Source organism: Balaenoptera physalus (assembly GCF_965194825.1).
Source record: "Balaenoptera physalus genome assembly, chromosome: 11".
Taxonomy (NCBI): Eukaryota; Metazoa; Chordata; class Mammalia; order Artiodactyla; family Balaenopteridae; genus Balaenoptera; species Balaenoptera physalus.
In genome coordinates this window covers 77808743-77825760 of record NC_138896.1, presented here as the reverse complement: position 1 = coordinate 77825760, position 17018 = coordinate 77808743, and the positions used below count along the sequence as shown (strand labels likewise).

At 37.3% G+C, this 17018-nt stretch overlaps 1 protein-coding gene and 1 long non-coding RNA gene across 5 annotated transcripts in view; one reads left to right on the top strand and one right to left on the bottom strand.

Moving 5' to 3' along the window:
• ERC2 (ELKS/RAB6-interacting/CAST family member 2) overlaps window positions 1-17018 on the top strand; it is a 954807-nt gene that overhangs the window by 404322 nt on the left and 533467 nt on the right. The window lies entirely within an intron of this gene.
• Window positions 3150-17018, bottom strand: part of LOC309638502 — a 42192-nt gene continuing 28323 nt past the window's right edge. The window contains exon 2 of the long non-coding RNA XR_014251180.1: window positions 3150-15572. This is a non-coding gene — a long non-coding RNA (uncharacterized lncRNA). The remainder of the gene's footprint in view (window positions 15573-17018) is intronic.

Here is a 17018-nt window from a genome sequence, read left to right as displayed (position 1 = left end):
CTAAGCCAAATTTAGAGTTCAAAACAAGGACTATAAATAAAATAATTTTTTAAAAATAAAAAGCCTCTTAAAACCCCAAGAAGACAGTCAAAATTGTGAAAAGACATCAACTTGAAGTAATTTAAATGACACAGTTTTATGGCTGTCTTAGAATGACCTTGAGAAAATATTTCCCGAAATGAATTCTCTCTTAAATAATTCTTTTAGACAGGGTCTTGAAGAACAAACTCTCTTGAAGTGAATTGTTTTCTTTGATGCTGCTATTTTCCTGCAAATTCCAGAGGACAGAATCTTTGGTTTTAACTTAAGATAATGAAAGTAATTTTCCTTTGAGAACGAGGTTTTCGGCTGAATTGTAAAGCCTGTCTGCAGGTGAGATTTAATTTAATCCTTTGAGTACTTAAGAAGCATTCCTGAGACAGTGGCCAAAAAAGTGACAAGATTAGCACTTTGTTTATTGACAGTGTGTGGAGAAGAAAAGACTTTTATCCTGAAGAGTTTAATGATTTTTTTGAGTGATCTTAATGGCAATTTTTAATTACTAAAATATTCATTATTTAAATAGTCAAAGATTAGATGATGCACTTAAAATTTAAAGCTAGTTGCAATTGAATTGCAGCCTAGGAATTAAATAGCAACAAAGCAAGCATGAAAGGCAGGTAGTATCCTGCGAACTAAATTTCAAGTTTAGAATAGAGAGTGAAAAATGAATGTGTAAATATTAAAAGAAAGTACATAACTGAAAATCTGCAGAAGATCAGTTACATTGATATCTTTCTCAGAATCATATATAAGATTATGAGATTTTAAAGATTTTTCTATTTGTCCCATTATTTCTTTTTTAATCCCTCTTTTCCATGTGAGTTTTGTGTGTTCCAATAAGCGAATTATTTTTTGTGATGTCAGATACTATTAGAATAAAGAAGTCCATAAAAATTAAAGGTATATGCATTGTTGAAGCTTGATACAAAAGCTATATAATGTGTATAGCTATGACTTTCAGGTAAAATCAGTGTTATATAAATTTTAAAACTATTTCCTGTTCAATGTGTGTGCAAATGTACTTTTGCTGCATATAGTGATTCCCCTGTATACATTTTTCTTTTCTTTTGGGGAGTACAAAATATGAAAAAAAATTGCAATATTTTACATTCTCAATTTGATGGGTTTTCAGTTTTTTATGTGGAAAACAAAAGTAGAATCTTTTTATCATGACGTTCAACAGAAATCAGTTTGCACGACATTAGGAAACTTTTCTGTTTAGGAGGCTCCAGACCTCTTAACCACCCTGCCATCCTCTCAATAAGTTTAGCTATGGTTAGCAAACCATGCAAGTAGAGTTTACAACAATTATTTATTAATATTTTTACATCATGAGAGTTTCTAGGAGCTCTTTTGGACCTTGCCTGTCATTTTCTCATTGGACATTTTTGGGATGTTCCATCTTAGAACAATTTAGGGATGTTTTAAATTTGCTGCCTATTCATTTTATGTCTAAAGGAAAATTATACAAAATTCCATACTATTTGGGAACATGCTGTCTTGGTTAGGGTTTGGATCACATTTTAAAATTAGTTTTAAAAGAAAGGAAATCATATAAATGCTCTGGAATTCAGATAAGCACCAAGCATGGGAAGCAGGCACTTTTATTTTAGAGAGCTTATCCATTGGGGTCAGACTGCTGATGATAAAAGAACATTCTAGACCTTTAAATACTGATTATGCGCTTTGCAGAGCTGTTTTCTCTTCTGCTTTCTCCCTGTCCATTTGAATTTGGGTGTTGGTAGAACTTGCTGAGTGCAGTGTCTCAAGTATTCCACAGGGTGTCATGATGTGGTTATTTGTTCTCAGGAACACTGTTGTGGGAGGTAGTTTGAGCCAAGGCTCATCTAGAATTTAAAAGGACTGGTTCATTTTGGTTACAGTCAAGGAATATTTACCGAGGGCCTACTATGTGCCAGCCCCATGATAGGAAACGTAGATCTTAGTGGTATCATGCAAGTCCCTTTCTTCACTTTGTGTTAAGCATTTTCGCTGAGGGAATATTTACCAACACAGTGAGTTTGTTTGAGTTTCTTTGAACTTATTTGCCATGTAACTTCATGCCACTTGGGAGTGAATCTCAAATGGAGTCTGATTTGGAAACTTCTCAACCCTCCAGTTAGACTCTGGTTCCTTTCCATCTATCATCTGGTGGGAATTGGTCCCTAGGTGTGCTGATATAGGAAGGGGGCTGAGAGTCTCTGCTCTGAAACGCTCCTGAATAACCGTGGGGAATCTGAGGCAGGGCAGGGGTCTCTAGAGTCAGACAGTCTGAGTGTGAACCCTCCTTTCACCACTAGTTGTTTGGATTACCTTAAACAAGTTACTTTGCTTCTTTTCATTTTAAACCAGTGATGGGATTTTGAAGAGCAAGTTAAATAATCCATTTCTAAAAAAACATTTAGTGGCTTCCAGTTCTGGGATAAGATGGCATAAACTCACTTATTCCTGCTCCTTCTCTCTAAATACAACTTAATTTAGATTGTCTGGAAATAATTCAACAGACCATCATAAAAGGACCCTGAAAGGTAGAAAAGAAGAAGGAGGACTGGCTATGGGCCTCGGGAATTGAAGGATGCCTCATTGAGTTCCCTGGGTTATCTTGTTATTCCTTATATATCCCTGACTGGAGCTGGAGAGCCCTGCAATTCTGAACTGCCAACAGAAATAGATGAAAAGAAGGAAGGGAAGAAGGAAAAGAGAGAGAGACAGGCACAGTGAGAGATACAGAGAGACAGAGGAATGAGGGTGGGAGGAAGAGAAGAAGGGAATGCCTGCTTTCCCTTTGGGAAAGGGGAAGCCCAGCTGGCACTTAGCAGTGGCCCAGTCTGCCCACAGCAGCATTGCTAGCAGAGCTCCAATGAGCCGATCCATCCTCCGTCTCACACCTGCCAGCAGTGGTGGGCTCAAGTTGCCCACAGCAGCTTTATCAGTAGAGCTAGGGCAGCCTAACCCATCCCCAGCCCCAAAACCCCTAGCAACAAGCTACTCTGCCCCTAGCAGTGATGTCAGCAAGTCAAGGAAGCCAACCAGAGGAAGCCATACTAAGCTGAAATAGGGTGACTGCCTGCTAAAATCGAAGATATAATAGGAAAACAAAACAAACCTTTTTTTTTTTTTTTTTAATTTTTATTTATTTATTTATTTATTTATTTTTGGCTGTGTTGGGTCTTTGTTTCTGTGCGAGGGCTTTCTCTAGTTTCGGCAAGCGGGGGCCACTCTTCATCGCGGTGCGCAGGCCTCTCACTATCGTGGCCTCTCTTGTTGTGGAGCACAGGCTCCAGACGCGCAGGCTCAGTAGTTGTGGCTCACGGGCCTAGTTGCTCCGCGGCATGTGGGATCTTCCCAGACCAGGGCTCGAACCCGCGTCCCCTGCATTAGCAGGCAGATTCTCAACCACTGCGCCACCAGGGAAGCCCCAAAACAAACCTTTTAAGGTATATTCAAAATGTCCAGGATGCAATTGAAAATCTCTCATCATACCAAGAACCAGAAAAAAAAATCACAATTTGAGTGAGAAAAGAGAACTAATGCCAACACCAAGATGAATCAAATATTGGAATTATCTGATAAAAAATTTAAAACAATTATCATAAAACTGATTGAACAAGCACTGAATCCTTCCAGTGAGGTTTTCTACTTTTTGAAAACCTCACTGGAAGGATTCAATAGTAGAGTGGAGACAACAGATGATAGAATCAAGTGAAATTGAGGACAGATCAATAGAACTTAGTCTGAATAACAGAGACACTGTAGACTGGAAAATAAATGAACACAGCTCAGGGACCTGTGCAGTAACAAATATCTAATATGTTACTGGAGTACCAGAAAGAGAGGAGAAAGAATATGGAGCTGAAAAAGTATTCAAAGTAGCAATAGCTGAAATTTCCCAAATTTGGCAGAAGGTATAGACCTACAGATTCAAAAAGATGAGTGAACCCAAAATAGGATAAACCCAAATCCTAAGAAATCTATACCAAGACACATCATAATTAAACCTCTAAAAACTAAAGATAAAGAAAAAAAATCTTAAAGCAATCAGAGAGAGACCACTCAATATTTATAGGGAAATAAATTCCAATTAAAATGATGGTAGATTTGTCATCTGAAACTATGGAATCCAGAGAGATTTGGCACATTTTTCAAGTGCAGAAAGAAAAAACTTTCAGCCACAGGTTCTCTATCTGGTGAAACTATCCTTCAGGAGTGAATAGGGAACTAAAGACATTTTCAGATAATGGGAAACCAAGAGTATTTGTCACTAGCACATATATCCTTTTTTTTTTTTTTTAAATTGAAGTAAGTTGATTTACAATGTTGTGTTAATTACTGCTGTACAGCAAAGTGATTCAATTATACATGTATATACATTCTTTTCTAACGTATTCTTTTCCATTATGGTTTATCATAGGATATTGAATGTGGTTCTCTGTGCTATACAGTAGGACCTTGTTGTTTATCCATTCTGTATACAAAAGCTTACATCTACTAACCCCAACCTCTCACTCCATTTCTTCCCCAATCCCCTCCCCCTTGGCAACCACCAGTCTTTTCTCTATGTCCATGGTTCTCTTTCTGTTTCATAGATAGGTTCATTTGTGTCATATTTTAGATTCCACATGTAAGTGATATCATATGTATTTGTCTTTCTCTTTCTGACTTACTTAATATTATAATCTCTAGTTGCATCCATGTTGCTGCAAATGGCAATATTTGGTTCTCTTTTATGGCTGAGTAGTATTCCATTGTATATATATACTATATCTTCTTTATCCATTCACCTGTCAATGGACATTTAGGCTATTGTGAATAGTGCTGCTATGAACATAGGGGTGCATGTATCTTTCTGAATTATAGTTTTGTCTGGATATAGGCCCAGGAGTGGGATTGCTGGATCATAGAGTAATTCCAGTTTTAGTTTTCTGAGGAACCTCCATACTGTCTCCCACAGTGGCTGCACCAACTAACATTCCCACCAACAGACTAGCACATATATCCTTAAAGAAAGACTAAAGAAAGCTCTCTAAAAAGAAAGGAAATGATAACAGAAGAAGGACTAGCACTTCAGAAAAGAAGGAAGAACAGTGGAATGGAAGAAAATAGAACTGAATGTAATAGACTATCTTTCTCTTTTAAGTTTTTAGAATCATATTTGATGGTTGAAGCAAAAATCATTAACAGTATCTGTTGTGCTCAATGTATATAAAGGAAATAATTTGATAACTGTATATTAAAAATGGGTAAGGTAAAAGGACCTTAATGGAAGTACAATTTCAATACTCCATTTGAAATGGTAAAACATTTATATCAGTAGGTTGTGACATGTTGCATATGTAAATTGCACCACATATGGCAATTTCTAAGAAAATATGCAAAACTGTATACTCAAAAATTGTTTAAATAATTGAAGGTGAAATCCTAAAAATACTTCAGGTAGCTCTCAGGAAAGCCAGGAAAGAGAAACAGAGGAATGAGAAACCAAGGAAGTGAACAGAAAACAAATGATAAAATAGCAGAAGTAAGCCCTAACATATCAGTAATTACTTTATATAAGTGGTCAAAATATACCAATTAAAATACAGAGATTGCCAAAGTGGATTCAACAACAGCAATAACAACAACAAAAATGTGACACAACTATATACTGTCTATAAGAAATTCACTTCAAACACAATGTCATAGGTAAGTTGAAAGTAAAAGAATTGAAAAAGATATCATGTTAAGACAAATTTTTTAAAAGGAGGAATGGCTATATTAATATTGGAAAAAGTAGATTTAACAGCAAAGAAAATCACCAGGGACAATAGGTGACATATAATAATAAAAGAAGTAATCCACCAAGAAGACAGCAAATCTAAATGTGTATGCACCAGCTAAAAGAGCTTCAAAATATATGAACTAAAACCACATAGAAATGAAAGGAGAAATAGACAAATTCACAATAATAGTTGGGAACTTCAGCACCCCACTATCAACAATTGATAGAACTAAATACAGGAATTAGCAAAGATATAGAAGAACTGAACAGCTATCAACTAACAAGAGCTATTTGACATATATAGTACACTCCACCCAAAAACTGCAGATTATACATTACTTTCAAGTATGCATGTAACATTCACCAAGATAGACCATATGCAGAGTGGTAAAACAAACCTCAACATAGTTAAAAGAATTTAATTCATAGAATATGCCCTATGACAATACTGGAATCAAACTAGAATTCAGTAATAGAGAAGAGAATCTACAAATAATTCATGGTTCACAGATGCTAAATAGATAATAATCCATGCTTCAAAAGTGAAGTCTCAAAGAAAAAATATACATATAACTGAATGGAAATGAAACTACAACATATCAGAATTTGTGGAATGCAGCTAAAGCAGTGCTGAGAGGGAAATTTATAGTGTTAAATACTTACATTAGAAAATAGGAAGGGTAGCAAATGAATATTCAGAGTTCCTACCTCAGTAAACCAGTAAAAGAAGAACAAAATAAACCCAAAACAAGTATAAGTAAGGAAATAATAAATACAGAGCAGAAATAAATAAAATTGAAAACACAGAAAAAATAGAGAAAATCAATAAAATTAAAAGCTTCTTCTTTGAAAAAAAAATCAATAAAATTGATAACAAGATAAGAGAGAAGGTACCAATCAACAATATCAGAAATGAAACAAGAGACACCATTATAGATTCTGTAGTCATTAAAGAGTTGAGAGAGGAATATTACAACTTCATACTCATAAATTTGATAGCTTAGAGGAAATGGTCCAATTCCTCAAAAACTGCAAACTACCAGACTCAACCAAGATGAAATGCATAACATGAATAATCTTATAACAAATAAGTTGAATTTGTAATTTAAAAGCTCTTGAAAAAGAAATTTCCAGGCCCAGATAGTTTCACTGGAGATTTTTACCAAATAGTTAAAGAATTAACACTAATTTTACTTAATCTCTTGCTGAAAAAGGGATCTGGGAATATTTTCCAACTAACTTATAAGGCCAGTATTACCTTGACACCCAAAACAGAAAAATAATATTAAAAAAAAAAAAAAAGCAAAAACAAAGAAAAACCCTCCAGAACAAAACTACAGACCACTGTCTCTCATGTGTGTTGTCCTGTATCCTGAGACTTAACTGAATGCACAGAAATTAACTACATTTGTATAAGCTAACAATGAATATGTGGAAGCTAAAATTAGAAACATAATACCATTTATAATAACTCCAAAGAAAATGAAATACTTAGATATGAACTTACCAAAACATGTACAGGTTCTGCATGCTGAAATTAACAAAATGTTAATGAAAAAAATCAAAGAAGACCTAAACAAATGAGATCTGCACTGTATTCATGGTTTGAAAGACTCAACATAGTAAAGGTGTCAATTCTCCCAAAACTGAGCTGTAGGATAAATGAAATTTCTATCAAACTTCCATCCAGGGTTTTTTTTGAAGTAGACAAGCTTATTATAAAAATTTTTCGGAAAGACACAAGCCCTAGATTAACTAAAGCATTCTTTGAAAAAAAGAATAAGGTAGGAAATATCACTTTACTGGTATTAACTCTTACAATATAAGTACAGTAATCAAGAGAGTGTTGTATTATTGGAGAGACAGAGACATAAATCAGTGGAACAGAACAGAGAACCCAGAAATACACCCACACAAATATGCTTAACTGATATTTTGCAAAGGTGCAAAAACATTTCAGTGAAGGAAGGATAGCCTTTTTTTAAACAAATGTTGCTGGATCAATTGAACATCCATAGACAATAAAAATGAACATTAACCTAAATCTCACACCTTATGCAAAATTAACTCAAAGTAGATCATGGACTTAAATGTAAAACATAAAACTATAAATTTGTGAGAAAAACTATAGGATAAAATCTTCAGAATGTAGGGCTAGGTAACAAGTTCATAGAATTGATATTAAAGGCATGAACTATAGAAAGAAAGGGTAATAAATTGGCCTTTCTGTTCTGTGAAAGCAAGTATACGTGGTGCAGCCACTCTGGAAAACAGTTTGGCAGTTTCTTTTACAGCTAAATTACAACTCTCATAAGACCCAGCAGTTGTACTCCAGAAGCATTTATCCCAGTGAAAAGAAAACTTATGTTCATGGAAAAAACTAGTGCATGAATGTTTATAGTTGCCTATTTGTAGTAACTAAAAACTGGAAAGAATCCAATGTCCTTAGATAGGTGAATGGTTAACCAAGCTGATGTATCCATACCATGGAATACTAGTTAGCAATAAAAATGAATAGATTATTGGTAAACATAACAACTTGGCTGGATCTCCAAAGAATCATACTGCGTGAAAAAGAGCCAATGCCAAAAGACCATACTTTCAGGGATAATTTCTATAGTATATGGTCACCTTATCTTTGATAAAGGAGGCAAGAATATACAATGGAGAAAAGACAGCCTGTTCAATAAGTGGTGCTGGGAAAACTGGACAGCTACATGTAAAAGAATGAAATTAGAACACTCCCTAACACCATACACAAAAATAAACTCCAAATGGATTAAAGACTTAAATGTAAGGCCAGACACTATCAAACTCTTAGAGGAAAACATAGGCAGAACACTCTATGACATAAATCACAGCAAGATCCTTTTTGACCCACCTCCTAGAGAGATGGAAATAAAAACAAAAATAAACAAATGGGACCTAATGAAACTTAGAAGCTTTTACACAGCAAAGGAAACCATAAACAAGATGAAAAGACAGCCCTCAGAATGGGAGAAAATATTTGCAAATGAAGCAACTTGCAAAGGATTAATCTACAAAATTTACAAGCAGCTCATGCAGCTCAATATCCAAAAAAAACCCAATCCAAAAATGGGCAGAAGACCTAAATAGACATTTCTCCAAAGAAGATATACAGATTGCCAATAAATACATGAAGGGATGCTCAACATCACTAATCATTAGAGAAATGCAAATCAAAACAATGAGGTATCACCTCACACTGGTCAGAATGGCCGTCATCAAAAAATCTACAAACAATAGATGCTGGAGAGGGTGTGGAGAAAAGGGAGCCCTCTTGCACTGTTGGTGGGAATGTAAACTCATACAGCCACTATGGAGAGCAGTATGGAGGTTCCTTAAAAAACTAAAAATAGAACTACCATACGACCCAGCAATCCCACTACTGGGCATATACCCTGAGAAAACCATAATTCAAAAAGAGTCATGTACCACAATATTCATTGCAGCTCTATTTACAATAGCCAGGACATGGAAGCAACCTAAGTGTCCTTCGACAGATGAATGGATAAAGAAGATGTGGCACATATATACAATGGAATATTACTCAGCCATGAAAAGAAATGAAATTGAGTTATTTGTAGTGAGGTGGATGGACCTAGAGACTGTCATACAGAGTGAAGTAAGTCAGAAAAAGAAAAACAAATACTGTATGCTGGCACATATATATGGAATCTAAAAAACAAAAAAGGTTCTGAAGAACCTAAGGGCAGGACAGGAATAAAGATGAAGACATAGAGAATGGACTTGAGGACACGGGGAGGGGGAACGGTAAGCTGGGATGAAGTGAGAGAGTGGCATGGACATATATACACTACCAAATGTAAAATAGGTAACTAGTGGGAAGCAGCCACATAGCACAGGGAGATCAGCTCGGTGCTTGGTGACCACCTAGAGGGGTGGGATAGGGAGGGTGGGCGGGAGATGCAAGAGGGAGGAGATATGGGGGTATATGTATATGTATAGCTGATTCACTTTGTTATAAAGCAGAAACTAACACACCATTGTAAAGAAGTTATACTCCAATAAAGATGTTAAAAAAAAAAAAGAAAAAAATTCATATGGAATCTCAAAGGACCCTGAATAGCCAAAACAGTCTTGAAAATGAAGAATGAAGCTGGAAGAAATCACACTTTCTGATTTCAAAACTTCCTGCAAAGTTATTATATTCAAAACAGTGTAGTACTGGCATAAACACAGACCATGAATGGAGAGTCCAGAAGTAAACCCTCACATATATGGTCAAATGATTTTTGACAGGGGTGCCAGGACCATTCAGTGGGGAAAGGAGTCTTTTCAACAAGTGGTACTGGGAAAAAACTGGATATCCATATGCAAAAGAATGAAGTTGGACTTTTACCTGATGCCATATACAAAAATTAACTCAAAATGGATCAAAGACCTACATGTAAGACCTAAAACTCTTAGAAGAAAATTTGGATCAAAAGCATCACAACATTGGATTGGCAGTGATGTCTTGATTATAACACCAAAGGCACAGGCAATGAAAGAAAAAGTAAACAAATTGGATTTCATGAAAAAATTTAAAAATTGTGCATCCAAAGACAGTATCAGCAGAGTGAAAAGGCAACCCATAGAATGGGAGAAAATACTTGTAAATTATATATCTGATAAGGAAATAATATGCAGAATATAGAGAGAAATTCTGAAACTCAACAACAAAAATCAAACAACTTGATTTAAAAATTGGCAAAGGACTTGGAGAGACATTTTAAAGAAATACAGATGGCCAGTAAGCACATTAAAAGATCACACAGCATCATTAATCACTGGGGAAATACAAATAAAAACTACAATTAGATATACAAATCAAAACTACAATTAGATAGTATTTCACACCTGTTAGCATGGTGACTATCAAAAACAAACAAACCAGAAAATAATAAATGGTGGACAGGATGTGGGAAAATTGAAACCCATATATACTGTAGGTGGGCATGTAAAGTGGTACAGCCACTGTGGAAAACAGTATGGTGGTTCCTCAAAAAATTAAAAGTAGAACAACCATATGATCCAGCAACTCTGCTTCTGAGCATATAACCAAAAGAATTGAAAATAGGGTCTCAAAGAGGTATTTGTACACTCATGTTCATAGCAGCATTTTTCACAATAGCTAAAATGTGTAATCAACCTATGTATCCATCAGCAGATGAATGGATAAGCAAAATGTGGTATATACATACAATGGAACGTTATTCAGTATTAAAAAAGGAAGGAAATCCTGATGTATGCTCTGGATGAGCCTTGAGGACATTATTCTAAGTGAAATAAGCCAATTACACAAAAACCACTATATGATTCTACTTGTATCAGGTACTCAGAGTACTCAAAATTGTAGATGCAGAAAGTAGAATGGTGGTTGCCAGGGGCTGGGGGTAGGGGGAATGGAAAGTTATCATTTAATGGGTAGTTTCAGTTTTATAAGATGGAGTTTTAGAGGTGGTTGACGGTGTTGGTTGTACAACATTATGAAGGTATTTAATACTACACTGCTGCTGAAGTATACACTTAAAAATGGGTTAGATGGCAAATTCTTTGCTGTATGTATTTTACCACAATAAAAAAAAGAAAAGGTATTTCTGAAGCATTATGAGAGATTTGCAGGCCTGTAAATTCATGCTTCCCAAGCTACCTGTTTCTTTTTTAAAATATCTAATTTGTCCTGGAACAATATGCGGTCCTACTGTGTATGATCATTGTGTGGTTCTGGCCACATGTGACTCATGCGTTCAGAAACATCTCAATTTGTCTATACACTTCTCACGGTGACAAGTCCATCAGTCTTGTTCTTGAATATTGGTGTGATACATAGGTACTCTCAATTTTTGTAGTTATCTTATCATAGACTGGCAACAAAGAGTTGCATGGACCACATTTGGACAAGTGTCTAAGTCAAATCTTAGCTTTATATACGTATAGGAACTTGAGAGAGAGAGACAGTTGAGAGAAATTGTTTCAGGATGGTTCAGTTTCCAGGTTCGGGAGCTAACAAACACGCTCTCCCTAGGTGGGTAGATATGGGTTCTTTTTCTTTCTTTCTTTTTTGGCTACCCATATTTTGAACTCTCTTCTGATCTTACGAAGGACCTTTCCTGATGGAAGGTGAAAATGTCAACGCTTGGTTTCTCAGCCTCCTTTGCAGCTGGGCTGTGTACCCCACCCTGGCTCTGCTCATTAGATGTAGCTGCCCCAGAGTTGCTGGAATGTTGAGAATGTGACACGCTTTCTGCTGCAGAGCCTGTAAGGTTGAGGCCATGGCGCTGCACAGCTACAGGGCTAGTGGTGGTGTTCAGTGGTCCATGGCAGCTGGGTTTGTGCTGTAAATCTCAGTTTCTGGTATTCTGCAGCTGGGGCAATAGTGTCTGCACTAGACCAGTCGCATCAAAACTATGGGCATTGTTCTGGGTTATTTTCCCCAACCCTGGTTCTCCAGTATTGCTGGTGGTTTGTAAATCCTCCTCCTTTTCTGCTTAAACCAGACTGCGTTGTTTTTGTTGATTCAGCTGAAAGGTTTGACTGATACCCTAGATTTGGATAACAGAAACTACAGAGATATGTGATATGGAGAAAAGAAAATTTTTTTTTAAGTAACTAAATTTCAGAACTCTATAAAGAAAACAGCCAAAAAGATACCTTTGGGTAATATTTGAAAGCATGAAGATGCTTCAGCATGTTTTAGGTATTCTGGCTAAATATGGAGCTTCTCCATGCTTTTTCTTCTTTGTAGGATCTAAGAACTGAAGGGACTCAGCTATCACATGCTCTGGTCTCTTCCTTTCATACAAGACGCTCTCTTTAGGGTTCCTTCCATTGTTCTTTCATTCATTTAATAAGTGAATATGTGGTATTGCGAACACAGTTGGGTGCTATGGCCAGAAATACAACAGTGAGTATGACAGAATTCTTGTCTTAATGGAACTCACAGCCACATTGTAAAGAGACAAGTAAAGAGGTGATTTTAAAAGTGTGTGAAAAGTAGGAGACTTAGCCTGGGCCAGAGTGGGTGTTATGGACAGAGAAGGCTTCCTGGAGGAGGTGAGGAATATGTTGATACCTAAATATTTGAGTAGGACTAGGGTAAAAAATTGGGATGAGAAGAAACTCCCAAGCAGAAGAAACGAATAGGCAAAGATGGAGAGGCTATGAGAAAGCCTGGTCCTGGGAGATAGCAGGAGTGGTTTGGCAAGGCTGGGGTAAGGCTGGGGATAGTGGAGGACCAGGTGAGCCTTCCCGTGAAGGGCCTCATGTATGATGTCAGGGAGTTTGGGCTTTATCTGGAGGCAATGGGGGAGCAGTTGAAGAGTTCTAAGAAAGGAAGTCATTCAGTCAGATCTGCATTATAGGAGACCAGATGGGAGGTGAGCAAGTGTGGAGTAAAGGAGGCTGCTGCTGTTTAGTCAATGACAACTCTTCCACTGAGGGCTGCATTTGTGTGAAAACTCACTAAAAAACTCCCTCTTGGCATTGCCCCTTCTCAGTTTTGGCAGGCCTGGAGCTACAGAAGTCATTCTGAAGCCATTAGGATTAGGGCAGCCTGGTGACCTCCAGGGCCTGAGCTCTCCCTGACCCCTGTCCCCTCTCCAGTGGTCTCCTCTGAGAGGTGCAGGTACCACTTCAGCAGAACTGGCTCCTGCTGAGTCTGCTCAGCTGTGATGAAAAGGCAGCTCAGTTCAAAGGCAAGGACAACCCTGTGCTCAGGCCCATCTCTTATTTTATCAAGTCCCAGTGACCAGTGAGTTGACTATGTTGCTTAGGTGGATTCAGTTTTTTGCAGCATGTGGAATTTCTCACAGAATCCTCACTTTCCATCCCCAATCCTAAACCCTGGTTTTCAATTTGCTTATTTTTCATTGCCTGCTATTTCAACCTAGTACAACCTCACCCTTTGAAGAAAAGTTTCTACTTTTTTTCTTGTAAATGTTGTTAATAATTTACACATATTAGAAAGCTGCAAAATAATTTTTTAAAAGCTACAGAATTTTACATTTGCTCCAGTCTCCTAAATTTAAAATTTTAAGAATTGAGTCCTCCTTGGAGTAACAAAGGAATATTTCCTCTTACAATGAGTCCTTTTAAAAAGCACAAACTTACTGTTCAAAACACATTTAAAGAACCATTCTTATATTTTGTAGTTGGTCTTAAATATCTTTTATTCTGTCAGTTATGTTCAAGGAGAACAAGCTGGCAGATGCAGTAAAGTATAAAGAAGAAAAGTAAAATCATCAGTCATACCACTGCCAAATAATATTTTAGTGAGTTCCATATATATATTTTGTTGTTGTTGTTGTTCTATGCTAGAATTTTCTCTTTTTACAAAGAAATGTCATATGATTTTACATTCTACTCTTTTTCCTTCTCATTCTCCGATTTCTACTTAGTTATCAGTTGTATGCAAACATGATTTTAAATACTTGCATAATGGTTTAAATTTTTATATACAAATATAAACTAAAAATTATGAGTAATTTTACCAACCAGATAATCTTGGTTGGCATTAAAATTGAATAAAACCCACGTGGTTAGAAAATTCAAGCAGAGAACTACAGAAATGTTCAAAAACAATAAACAGAAGGCCTCTTCCACAGTCTTGTACCCTAGACCCTTTCCCCCAAAGTTAAACACTATTAAAATTTCTTGTGAATTTTTTTTCCAGAAAAAAATTTTATATTAATAGCTGTGTATATGTATCTATTTATAGGCTTATTTTTTATTTACACAAGAGGCTATGTTCCCCACCCTGGTCTGTACCTTGTGTTTATTAAGAATCATTCTTGGTGATCTTTGTGCAACATTTTTAAAGTGGTGTATCCCTACCTCTATAAATGTCTCCAGTTCCAGCTCTGTTTTTCAATCTTGTCTGTGGTATAATTGGCTCTTCTGCTGAGCTCTTAGATGTGAGATAATAGCTATGTCACTCCTGTGTCTCACCAGCCCACGTTTCTCCAGCTCTTATCTCCTACCTGAGTATTCCTTGGACCACTGACCCTCAACATCCTTAATCTCCCCAGTAATTGAGGAGGCCCCAGGGAGTCTCACAGCAGTCTTCTTTAGCCTCTATTTGCAGCTCCCGAAGTCCCTTGAAATCAGTGATGCCACTGCACCAGGGCTGATGCCCTGAGAGAAAGTCCCCTTTCTTCTGTCCAGGGCACTGTCTCGCAGGGTGAACACGGGGAACTTAATCAGTTTGCTTGGAGCCACCATGGATTTGCACGTGTGTGTACACAAATGTGGGTGTGAGTGTACTCAAAATAATAACACACACTCTCTCAAGAGTCAGTCCTCTCAGCTGCTGGTTTCTTCTATATAATGACTACATTCTGATATGTAACCATCCATATTTTTGCTCACTCATATATTTGCTTATTGTGTTGTGTAACCCCATGAACACTTGTCTGGAATGGAGGGAGCCTTTGTTCTGACTGCAGTTGATTATACCTTTTGAGTTCCTGTGTTTTGCATGGAGGGACAGTTCTTACAGTGGTAGCTGAATAGGAATACAATGCATTTTGATGAAGGAGAAGGTTAATTATTTCCCCAAACCAGGATGTCTGTCTCAAGGCAGAAAACATGTCTTATTAAAAAATACATTGGCGGGCTTCCCTGGTGGCACAGTGGTTGAGAATCTGCCTGCCAATGCAGGGGACACGGGTTCGAGCCCTGGTCTGGGAGGATCCCACATGCCACAGAGCAACTAGGCCCGTGAGCCACGGCTGCTGAGCCTGTGCGTCTGGAGCCTGTGCCCCGCAACGGGAGAGGCCGCGACAGTGAAAGGCCCGCGCGCCGCGATGAAGAGTGGCCCCCGCTTGCCGCAACTAGAGAAAGCCCTCGCACAGAAGCGAAGACCCAACACAGCCATAAATAAATAAATAAATAAATAAAAAATACATTGGCAAAAAAAGGAAGGAGAAGAAGGAAGGGGGAGGAGAAAGGGAAAAATAAAACAAAGAAGGAAGGAGCAAAGGAAGGTGGGAAGAATGGAAGGAGGAAATGTCCATCTCCATTAGGCCACATCTATTTTAATCATTGGAAAAATTAGCCACGTCCTCTGTCCTCAGATTGAGGGTCAGCAGGGTCATTATCTTTGCATTCAGAGCTATTTTGATGCTGCTACTGCTGCCACCTCCACTGTCAACCCTCCTCCTCCTCATTACTGCTTCTACTCTTGTCATTATTGTATTGCCATTCCAGATTCATGCTACGTGAATCAAGTAATCCCCAAATTTGTTTGAGTCACACATTGTGAAACATGCATTTGGAATGATTTCCTGAGAAAGCCTGGGTGCAGAATACAAATATTTTGAATGGACTTATCTTAGAGTTGTACTGCTTTTTTTCCTTGTCAATTTAAAACCCTTAATATGAATAAATTGTTTGTACAGTGGGACTTTTTTTTAATCCTTAGATAAGAAATACATGGTTTGAAAGCAGAGAATAAAAACATGAATGATAATGTACGCAATGCCCAAGAGAAGGTCCTTGCTGTTGCTCCTGGGCAGGCATTACAATCGGCTATTTGGTGTGTTTATTTCAGGCTGCAGATAGTGGATAAAAGTGGCTGGTTGGTTGCCAGCACATGACTTATTTGCCAGATGGAGTGTTTAGTACTTGTTACATTTGATTTATATCACAGGTTCTTCCCATTAACAGTCTACTGGTGATAACCTACTTGGCTTTTCATGTGGTTACTTTGAAACAGCCACTTGACAACCTTTGGCATATCACAAAGTTTAATACTGAATAAAGGAGTGAGTGAATGACTACATAGGTTCTGCCGTATACGGACATGGTGCTCAGTGCAGAATGAGCACCCAGTACGTGTCTGTTCGTTGAATAAAGGAATCCTGAATATGTGTTTCTCTGATTCACTGCACCAAGATTAGGCTTATGGACTTGAGACTTAAAGGGCTGGTGAAAGAGGTAGAAATAGATAGAAATAATAGTGCTTACATGTCTGAAGGGCTTGCATTTGCATGGAGGGAGATATTCTGCTCATCTGTATTGCCATTTAAACACGAAGTTGAATTACGTGGAAGAAAGAAGGTCTCATCAAAATGGCCTTGATTCTGAGTCAAAGTGTAACTTCATAATACTGACAATTTCCATAATCTTGGGTCTTTTTTTTTTTTTTTTTTAGATAGGTCCACTTCAGGGACCTAGGCACTGAATATGTAAT